Below are 9,681 nucleotides of genomic sequence, written 5' to 3' on the forward strand. Positions count from 1 at the left end.
GACCTTATACAAAGAATATTTTATTATTTTGGTTCAATTCAGGGCAGACTTCCATGCTACCATCCAATTTTTATTTGTGTAATTCCTCCACTTTTGTGTGTAAGGCTTAGGAAAGAGAGGTCATGGAAAGAGTTAAATCATGTTGTACTCCTTGAAGAAAAACTCAATAAACATTTATTCACTACTGGCTAAGATTAATTTTCAAATTACACAATTTATAACCATAGTGTCTCTTCTAAAATTATTGACACAAAATCAAAAATAGGTTATTGAAGTTACTAAATATATTTTCAAAAACCGCAGTTCTGAAGCAATGTTGAAATTTTAGTATTAATTTCCTAACTCATCTTTATTCTGTGTCCAAAATATAATTTACCTATGGGAAAATACAAGGTTTTTATGCTTAAAAGATTGATAGTGAAGGAAATTTTACTTTACACAGAATCCACTTAAAATAGTTTCAGCTTAGTCCCTTTGACAAGGCACAAAATTATGTTTAGGATTAATAGTACAGTTTCTGTAACTGAACTACTTGTATTTTAAGTCTGATTCAATACTGATTTTATCAACATCTAATTATGTGATGCTGGCCATGTAGTTTAATGCCTAAGTCTCAAGTTTTAACAAATGGCAGGTACCTATCATACAGAGTAGTGTAAGTATTAAATGAGGTGGTATCTGCAACATTCCTAACATCGTGCTGCAAGTCCCATGAAATAGCTATTGCAGACGCTTAGAGATAGAGCCTACCATCCGAAGTAAAAATGCATATACCACACTTCTTTCTGCCTTTCGTATTAAATATACAATTAAGATCCACTGGGAGCAGACATTTGCAATAGGGGAGCGGCAAAAATAAATCAGCAGGGGCTCTGCACGCTGGAGTAGGAGTTAGGAAAAGAAAATCCTTTTGCCCTGTTTATTACCTAACAAACTGACAATGATCCTTATTTTCCCAAGTAACCCCTCCTTTAGCTCTTAAGATGTCCTGCCACAGGCTAGTCCAAGAAACTTGCGTCAGTTGGTGGCTAGGGAGTGGGGGTGCAGCTTTCAGGGCCAGGATAAGACAATCAGAGGTTTGTCAAGGTTTCTTACTGCCAAAGAGTACACATTTTCTAGACCCGGTCCTGACCAGTAAAGAAGATGAAACCTGTTCACTGCTGCTCACTCTAAGTAAGGACTACTTCGGATATTTTTCATCGCCTTTCCCCATGTTCAGCAATTACCTGCCAACTATAATCAGTTAGCCTCAGAAGTGTTCGTTCTAGCCTTAGATAGAGACTAAGATCCCCCCAAGAATCAGCAAGCCTCCCCCCGACCAGCTCAGACTATACTACCCAAACTGTTAACGTCCTCTCCTGTACTTGGGGGGCTTTCTTTACCAAAGAACATGAGACATGGCACCCTTTCTCCACACAAAATGTTGCTGTAACATTGGATCTCAGATTACAGCAATTCAAGGCAAATTCAAGACTTTGATTTTGTCAAAGTCCTAGGACTTCATACACAATCTATCGAATGTCTTCGTAAAGCTGAAACACCGAAATAAGTAATGTTTGATAATCTACAAGATCTGCTCCAGGTTATTTTCAGCAAGACTACTTTTTAGCAGCTGGTAGCCTTTCTCATTGAAAAAAAAAAAAAAAAGAGAAAGAAAGAAAGAAAGAAAGAAAGAAAGAAAGAAAGAAAGAAAGAAAGAAAGAAAGAAAGAAAGAAAAGCGTTAACAGTTATCTTGTTCCGTAATTAGTAATTAACCAGATGATTATAATGCAAAGATGTGTGCTGTGATTGAAGTAGGTATGGGGTACTAGGGAGCACTGATGAGGGCAACAAATTTGAATTACTGTAGTAGGCTCTAGAGGGGAAAAGGGGGAAAAAAGAAAAGCTTTCTTTTAAAGCAGGGTTAAGAGATCAATCTTGGAGTAACTGCGATCAGCAGGAGAGCAGCTTTCAACCATGAGAACTTGAAAATCATTCATCTTGGCAAGGGAAAAGGTCAATGGCTTTAAATTTAGACAGATTTGGGTTCAAATTTGGTCTTTTCCATTTACTCTAAATAAAATTGAGGTCATTTCTCATCTCCTCTAAACTTTTGTTTATCTAAAATATTGGAATATGTATTTCATTTCAAAGATTAAATTTGTCTTTATTGAAAGCCAGTGGAGGTCATGAGGCAGACAGGCTTCCCTCAGAGTTCTCACAAATTAGCTGGAAAATGGTAAGACCAGATAGAGAGATAGTATAGGGTAATAATAGGGTAATGGCTAACTGCTTGGTGCTGGAGTCAGTCTTTCCAGGTTTGATTCCTGGTTCCATTACCTATAAAACTGGCTTTTGTTAATTTACTTAATTTCTCATCTATGAAATGGGGTTATCAGTGTTTCTACTTTGTATGGCTGTGGATTGAGTGAGTTAATCTGTATGAACATTTAGAAAGGACTTTGAAGTGTTTTAAACATTCACTTTTAGGATATGTACCTGCCCCTGTTTTGTACTTCTTCCCAGGAACAAAGAAATTCTGCATTCGGCTGCTCCTGCCTCCTCTTGGCCAGATCAATCACTTTTCTGTATATGACATCCTACTATGTATCTTTTCCATTGGCGCTGAAACAGGCTGGAAACTCTCTAACCCTAAAAAAAAAAAAAAAAAAAAAAAAATCCTTTCTCCAAGGTCAGTTTACCACCTAACTACCGCCCTGTATTCTTGCCTTCAGGACCCAATGTAAGAAATTTCTTCGTCATCACAAAAGGGAAAGGAAGGTGAAGCTGTGGGCACTTTTTATGCCCTCCTCAGTTTCATTCTTGAGGAACTGAGAACTTAATCTTCTAAAATGTCAAAAAGACCATCTTACACCCCACCTCCCACCCCAGCTCCTGCAACACAAATGCCCAGCACACCAGGTTTTGTGGGATACAATCCATACAGTCGTCTCACCTACAACAACTACAGGCTGGAGGGGAAGCGGTCACTAACAGCCGTCTCGGCATCTTCTGGTATTACCATTCCAAACACCCAAGGCCACAGGTAAGCCGCTGATGCCCCACGTGGGGTAGAGCAGACAGTTCTGGGACCAACCCTGACCTAATGTTGTGGGAGATTGGCAAGAGTATGGGTGGCCTGTGGCGAGATCTCGCTAATGAAAAAAACAAGAATATGTAAATGCAGAAAAGAGAGAGTACGATGAATCTACGAAAGCCGATCATAATTCCCCTGCATACTTTGCTTACATAAATGCAGAAAGTCCTACAGAAGCTGCTTTGGAGGAAGGAAGTGGACAGAGACAGGAGAAAGTCGCACGGAGAAAGGAGAACCTCACGCGAGCCTTCTGCAGAAGATCCAGATGATTAAGATGAGGGCTGTCAGGGAGCATGGTACAGCCACCGTCAGCTTCCAGAGAAACCACCCCGTATGAGTGAGATCCTCAGTGAGGGTGCGGTGCCAGACGTTCGGTCCGCTGTCACAACAGCTAGAAAGCAGGTCCAGTCCTAACGGCTCATCAGCAAACACTAGGGGCTGAACTTCAAATAGAGGAGCGACACCAGGAAAAGAAGAGGAAATTCCTGGAAAGTACAGATTCTTTGAACAACGAACATAAAAGTGTGTGCAGTTTGAAAGTAGACGTGGGTATGGAAAAAAATGCCCCTGAAATTGTACAGGCAGAGGGACAGGTTCTAGAAAGGCAGGGGAAAAGGGAGAAGGAGGTGGCAGAGCGAGCTGAGGGCAGTCAGAGCGGCATGGTTCCTGCGAAGAGCAAGCTGCTGGAAAGACTGAGCAATGGGAGAGCACGAGAGCGGCCCGATGGAGACAGAGGAGACACACCTTGAAGAAGCGACAGAAAGCCATTAGAGCGATGAGGAAGGCACATCTACTCTTGAAGACAAGGAGAGCGGGCAGGAGGAGGAGCCCCGAGGTGGTAACATGGTCTCAGAGAGCAGCAACGGAGGAGCCACCCAGGGACCCCACCCCCGAAGACAAGAAAGAATCATGTTGCCTTGTTTTACGTGTTCTAAATACTTCTTTAAATAAAAAAAGAAGAGAAGAGAAGAGAAGAGAAGAGAAGAGAAGAGAAGAGAAGAGAAAGAAAAAAAAAGAAAAGAAAAGAAAAGAAAAGAAAAGAAAAGAAAAGAAAAGAAAAAGAAAAGAGATTTCATCATCATGCTCTCATTAGTCACTCCATTCCATCCTGTCTACTCACCCCTCTACTTAGCTCTTCTTTTCTGCATCACTGTTCTTCATATCACTGAGTCCGGGGAATACTTTCCAACTTTCACCTCGCCTGATATTTCAGAAGCAATTGTACTACCTCTCAGTTAACATTAAATCACTGCCTCTAAATAAAATAATATTCATAACAACAGTCATAAAAACGACAGCACGTTGCTTTGGTTTATTCGATACCACCCACTTCTGGCTTTCCTCTTAGACTCTAATTCTCCCTTCTCAACCACATGGATGGTCCATTTTTTTCCATCCAATCCTTCACTGTTGAATTTCTTTGCGGTTTGTCACTGGTCATATGATATTGCCAGCTCAACGTCTTTCCGTTAAGGGTTCACACCATACCCATGGCTTCCGTTGTTAGGAATATGTAAATATGTGTTTGCATGTCAGCCTTTTGGAATTCTAGCCCCATCTATCTGGCTAACTGCCTATTTGTATGTTTCCATGTTCGATGGTGAACTTGCAGCGTCTTCCTCTAATGGCTCCTATCTTGATGAACGATAACAGCTTCCATCCAATTGTACAAGTTGGAAACTGAGAATCGTTCAAGACACTCTCCTATCTCTCATCCCCATATCAGGGAGGTCTGAAGCTCTATTGATTTTGCCTCCTAAATAGCTCTCAGACTCTGCATCTCTCAGCATCTTTTCTGCCAGGATCCTAATCCAAGCGATCACCTGCTGTTCCCTGAATTAATGCAACACCCTTCTAAACGGTCCACTTTCTTTCTGTTCTGCAGATCTCGTCTCTATAGTCCAGGCAAATCGATTATTTAACAACGCAAATCTGACTGCATCTCTCTTGTTCAGAAGTTTTCATTGGCTTCCCCACTTTGAACGTGTGCAAGGTCTGCCGTTATCTGGGCTGCTCTTCACTCTGTAGCTTTATCTCTCACATTTTTCTTTTCTTTCTTTCACTCTGACTTTCGTTTCCTCTGGTGAGCAATAGTACTCCCTGTCTTAAGCCATCACACACACTGTTCCCTCTGCTCCAACCATTCTGACTTTTCTCTCTCTCTCTTTTTTTTCTCTTGTCAGCTAACCCTCATCCTTTAGATTTCAATGAAAAGATCAAAGTTTTTATTTTCAAGCAAATGCTGAGGACATTTATCTAGACTGAGTTAGATTTTTCATTTACAGTACACCGCATTTGTCCTGCATAACACCTATCTTATTTTTAAGAACTGGTTCTCTCACTAGACTGCACTGTTTGATGACAGCAAAATGGTGTCTCCTTTACTCGCAATTAAGTTCTTGAATTTTTAAAGGGCTATAAATCCCAAATTCCAGCAACATTTGTTAGAGTCATTTATTTTTTTTCTCCCAGGTTCTCCTGAAAAAATTTGTCTTTGCCATCTGGGTTTGAGACAAACATATAACTTCCCTAAAACTTGTATTCTAATTTATATTCCTTCATCCGGTAAAGTTAGATCACTTTTCATACCATGTCATACTTGCTCATGCAGTCCTAGGACAAGGAGTTTGAATTACTCTATCACTTTAGGGGATGTTCAATAAAAGAGTTACCAGCAGTAAAAAAAAAAAAAAGAAAAAAATTCATAGCATATTCCGGGTATTTCTTGGATATAACATATGAAAAGAAAGATCTGCTTCTTTTTATATTTTAATAAACTTTCCTAGTGTTAACACTAAAGTCACTTAGAGAATGTTCCTCTCAAGCTCTTTCATAGTGAAATCCCATTAGACTTTAATTTGCTTTATTTGGAAAATGAAGGTACAAATCTCACCTTAAATAGTTCAGGGACACATACATACCAAAAGAACAAGGGAGATCCCAGCAGCTTCCAGAGTCTCGGAAGTTCAGTTTCAGGTCACTAGCACCATCCTATCTCTCGGCATAGACAATGGAATGAGGTAGTGAGGTAACGCTAGGTAGGTGGGCAATGAAACGAGGTAGCAAATTGCTGTGGACCGGTAAAAACAAGATTTGGGGTCCACTTGCTAAGGCAATGAACCTGGAGTTACCTTTCATTCTTTAGCAGTTTATAACACATCAAACCAAAGTAAACCCCAATGGGCAGGATAGAAAGGAGGAGAACAGAAAAATCATAGATTGGTGTAGAAAATGTGAGATAAATTAGATAGGGAGGTAAGGTGGGAAAGAAGGAGGTTTTGTAGGTCACAGAAATGATAGTACGATCTCTGTGGCCCACAAAACTCCAATTTATATTGTATTATTCTCCCAGAATGCTGTGTCTAAATTTTATTTGGCCAGTTTATAAAATGTTTTTTTTTTGCTTTCAATTTTGAATAAATATTAACTCTTTGATTCAGTCAATATTTATTATATTTCTTTTATATATATATATCTTGAGCATAATGGTGTATATATATTAATGTATACATATATTAGTATAATAGTGTGTGTGTGTATATATATATAGTCCCCTAATGTATAAAAATATGTATAAGAGGGGCGCCTGGGTGACTCAGTCTGTTAAGCATCTGCCTTCAGCTCAAGTCATGATCCCAGAGTCCTGGGATCAGCCCCCACACTGGGCTCCCTGCTCAGCGTGGAGCCTGCTTCTCCCTCTCCCTCTGCCTGCCACTCCCCATGCTTGTGCTCTCTCGCTGTGTCAAATAAATAAATAAAATCTTTAAAAAAAGAATATGTATAAGAATACTGCTCTAAGATGTTGAGAAAATAATCATCAACTCAGTGGATTCAGTAGCTTTTCAAGGGGTGCTCGAGTTACCGAAGAGTATTAAGGACATCGGGGCCACAAAGACGGACTTCTTTCACGGCCTGACCTGGGTCTGTGTGGGTGGGTACTCTTTCTTGGGTAGCTTTTGTAGCCACCTTGGGAACTTGCCCTGATAAGACTTTCCGCGCTCTGTGAATATATAAAGAACAAGGAGGGAGGGATTTCCAAATAGCTCCTAAAGTGAATAGCATGATTTTTCTAGGTTTCATTACAAACAGAATGGTATAACTAAATACAGTTGGCACTTGAACAATGTGGACATTAAGAGTCTGATCCCTCATGCAGTTGAAAATTTCTGCGTGGATTTTGACTCCCCCAAAACTTAACTATGAAGAGCCTACTGTTGACCAGAAGCCTTCCTGATAACACACACAGTCCACTAACACTTATTTATATAATGTATTATATACTGGCTTCTTCAGTAAAATAAGGAAAAGAAAAGAAAATACTATTCAGAAAATACATTTACAGTACTGTACTATATCAAAAAAAAAATCCACAAAGAAGTGCACTCGCACAGTTCAAACCCCTGCTGTTCAAGGGTCAACTCTTCCCTTTTCAGATGATTTTATTTTCCAATTTCACAGCTGCTTTCAGTTCACTGCAATATATAATTTTATATATATATATATATATATATATATATATATATAATCATCCCCTTAAGTTTTCTACTCTAAAGGTGGACCCACTGTTTAAGTAAATAATTGTAGAGAAAAGTCTTCTGTATGAAAGTCCGTAGGCTAGAATCTCTGCAGTGACCTTAATAGATTAATCGTTGAGGAGGAAAGCTTGTATTCATTCTGGAGAAACGACTGCTATTATAAAAATAAAAAGCAGGTCCAATTTATAAGTAAGAAGATAGTTTAGATGTGTTATCAGGGTCTTGACATCTCTAATCTCCGCTTCTCTTATTTTTTGTAAGAATCAGTGAATTGCAGAAGATAGATAGTTTCTCATTTTCGACTGTCTTCTCCCCCGTCCCAGCCTCACAGCTGTTAATACACATGATGATTTCATTCCCTACATTTATTCCTGAATATGAAAATATTTGGGGTCCAAAAATCTGTCTGTAGACCCCAAGCCTTTTTCCTTGTGAGGAATTGAAGGTTAATTATTGATTGCTGCTGGCCTGGATGAAGGCATGTTTGTGGGTTCTTCTTTTTTTGAAGCAAGGCCAGAGTTAATTCCCGTTAGTGATAGAGGACTGTCCTAAAAGAACCTGGGAACATTAGGCCTCCTTCTAATACAATGAAATAGCTGCTCTGTCAATGTTTCCTTATCCACCCACTTGTCTTAGCATGCCTCATGCCTTTTGAAACTTGTATTGTTCCTTTTGTTGTGATTTTAAAGCTATACCCTATAGCTTACTCCCTATGCTCAACCCATCTTGGGTTGCAAACTGATTATTGATTCACCAAATAAAAATAGCATTTTGCCCCGAGATTCATAGAAACTTTTAGAGTCATCAGGGCACCTTTCCTTTACTACCATATTATAGGACACCTCACTCACCTCCTGACACAAGCCTACTGAATTCCCGGGATCCATGATTTCCTTCCTGGGTATTTTAATGACATTAACTTCTGAAATCTTATGTCTTCATCAAATTTTAACTCCCATCAGTGTATTTTATTATCTATCATGTATCAAAACTGGCAAAGTTTTCCAACTTGCAGATGAAATGCATTGCATTTATGATGGCGTGCCAGTATCCTCATGTGATCTCAGTGCCCCTGGCCAGACCACAGCCTCTCCAATAGTTTCATACAGAAATCTCCACTAGACAAGAGTTATTACAGATTGGTCCTTCTAAAACTTTAGCCAGATTAAGCCATTGACGGAGTTAGTAAGATTAGTTCTGAAGTTTGCTGCCACTCCCACCACCATCATTAACCAAGTTCTAGGTCTATGGTACTCTCCTGCAGCAAACAGGCTTTGACCATCTACACCTTGTTTTCCCATTGCAAAGCCCTCAGCAGACATATGCTACAGGCGTCTTCTCTCTCATGCAATTAATTACAATGATCATAATATTGGCGGTTATTACTGCATGAAGGTTAATAGTTATATTAGATGTTAAAGGGGCCAAGCAAAAGCGCACTATGGTCTTTCACTAATTTCCATATTAGCTGATGCTTTTCTCTCTATAACTGATTGTTAATGAAAAGTCACTGAACTTAGTACTTTATATCTGAAGTCCAGCTTATTTTCCCATTGAGAAAGATGTGCTCCTCCAAGTTAGACTAGCACTTATTTTTCCTAAAAAGCTCCAAGATTGTTATTTTCTAATCTTTCTATGGTTTCTGGTTGGCAGGTATTAACAAGAGATCATCAAAATTCTTAATTAACAGAAGATAGCTCTGTTCTTGAATGTGTTCATATACATAGATAAGGCTTCTGTTGGAACTCTTCATGTCCTCTGCTTATCTTCAATGCACAGAACTTTGCACTGACAACTTCTCTTAAATATCGTGGAGTAGAACCAATTTTTAATTTTTAATACAAGAGAGCAAAGAACATTGGCTAGGAATCCATATTTGTGAGTATTTCCACGTTATGACATTAAGGGCTAATAGACTTGGTAGCTTTCTGGCTCACTATACTTATTCATAAGTCTGGATGCATTATTGGATTTTTATTTTGCAACACCACATCAATACAGAATTTAAAAATAAAATATATTTATTCCTTTTCCTTTGAATTGCAGTTAACTTGCTCATATCTACCACT

General features: G+C 39.1%; 1 pseudogene; it reads left to right on the top strand.

Moving 5' to 3' along the window:
* The first annotated feature begins 2,796 nt into the window (after positions 1–2,796).
* LOC123000737 (SWI/SNF-related matrix-associated actin-dependent regulator of chromatin subfamily E member 1-like) lies at positions 2,797–4,727 on the top strand (annotated as a pseudogene).
* The last annotated feature ends 4,954 nt before the right edge of the window (positions 4,728–9,681 follow it).

This window comes from Ursus arctos, unplaced genomic scaffold, assembly GCF_023065955.2.
Source record: "Ursus arctos isolate Adak ecotype North America unplaced genomic scaffold, UrsArc2.0 scaffold_10, whole genome shotgun sequence".
Classification (NCBI taxonomy): domain Eukaryota; kingdom Metazoa; phylum Chordata; class Mammalia; order Carnivora; family Ursidae; genus Ursus; species Ursus arctos.